Source organism: Vombatus ursinus, unplaced genomic scaffold (assembly GCF_900497805.2).
Source record: "Vombatus ursinus unplaced genomic scaffold, bare-nosed wombat genome assembly UNPS02006278.1, whole genome shotgun sequence".
NCBI classification, from domain to species: Eukaryota; Metazoa; Chordata; class Mammalia; order Diprotodontia; family Vombatidae; genus Vombatus; species Vombatus ursinus.
In genome coordinates this window covers 1-1,533 of record NW_020946056.1, presented here as the reverse complement: position 1 = coordinate 1,533, position 1,533 = coordinate 1, and the positions used below count along the sequence as shown (strand labels likewise).

General features: G+C 39.9%; 1 long non-coding RNA gene across 1 annotated transcript; it reads left to right on the top strand.

Annotated features, from left to right (window-relative positions):
• The first annotated feature begins 301 nt into the window (after nucleotides 1-301).
• Nucleotides 302-1,533, top strand: LOC114032983. The gene is made up of 3 exons (XR_003567907.1): nucleotides 302-420; nucleotides 520-619; nucleotides 1,481-1,533. It is a non-coding gene; the product is annotated as an uncharacterized LOC114032983 (long non-coding RNA).

Below are 1,533 nucleotides of genomic sequence, written 5' to 3'. Positions count from 1 at the left end.
GACCAATAGAGTTTCAGCTTAACTCTGGATTTAGGGAGCCAAATTCACTTTACTGACATGGAAATTAAGACCCAGAATGGTGAGGTGACTCATTTGATTTTAAATTGTTAACAAGTGATTAATTCACAATTGGATCCCAGTCCTTTTGGCTCTCACTCCAGTTCCCTTTCCAGTATACAATGGGCATTCTGGATAAAGGTTTCTGTTTTTTTATGTTAAAGAGTGTCCTACAGGGAAAGAAGATCAGGAAAAGCTTGTGAGACATAATTAAAATACTTTTTTTTTGTGTGTGTGCAGGAACTGGGGAGAAGGTTGGTCCTTGGTCCGTTCAGACAGGGCACTCGTCTTTGTGGATAATCATGACAACCAGAGGGGCCATGGAGCTGGAGGAGCTTCCATTCTCACCTTCTGGGATGCCAGGTAAGTGGTAGAGTCCTCTTCCTTTTTTATTTTTTAATCTTACTAATGGTCTCTAAAATTTTTTTCTTTTCCTTGATGACCATACTTTATCACTTCGAGATTGTACAAAATGGCAGTTGGCTTTATGCTTGCTCATCCTTATGGATTTACACGAGTGATGTCAAGCTTCAGGTGGCCAAGAAACTTTCAGAATGGACAGGTATTTTTACTTTCAACATTTAGAGAGTACTACTATATAAAGAGTCCTGTGGGGAGGCATTGGGGAAAGATATACTCAATCAATAATCCATTGATCCGTAAGCATTGATTGTTTACTCTATGCCTACTGTGCAAGGTTGCAGGTACACGAAGGAGTATCAAAAACTGAATAGGGCATAGATCTTTCCTTTATTGAGCTCACAGTAAGTTGGGAAGATACAGTGAATATACAGAGAAAATGAAATTATAGTTAGTAAGTATAAGAGAAGGGGAGCCAGATCGAATTCTTTGGAGATACAAGGCAGAAGAAAGTTTGTCACTTACTCAAGAACCAGGGAAGGTTTTATGATGGAGGTGATATTTAAACTGAGCTTCAAAGCTGGTTAGAGACAGGATTGGATTCTAGGTACAATGACTACCATTGAATTCTCCACCTAAGTCAGAAAGTATTGAAAGTTTTCAGGGGGTGGCAAAGAGTGAAATTTGGCTAAAGCATAGAATATGCGGTAGAGACGATTAGGAGATAAGATTGGAAAGATATAATGGTCTCAGATTGTAAAGGTTCTGAATAACAGGCTGAGAAGTTTAAATTTTGCTCAATGAGCAGCTGGGAGTTACTGAGGAGTTTTGGGCAGAAGATGATACAGTCTGTGAATAGGATCATAGATTTAGAGCCAGGAGAGACTATAGGCCATGTACGTGGTTTTCAGTTGAGGATATTGTGGCCCAGAGTCCTTTGTCCAGGTTCACATGAGGAGGAAATAGCTGAAGCAGGACTCCAATCGAGTGATAGGGAAAGGGAGAGGGAAGAACCAAATAAATGAAATCACTGATGCTTATGTCTCCGTTTTGACAAATTAAGGATGCAAATGATTGGGTCGGACCACCCAATGACAATGGAGTGATTAAAAGAGT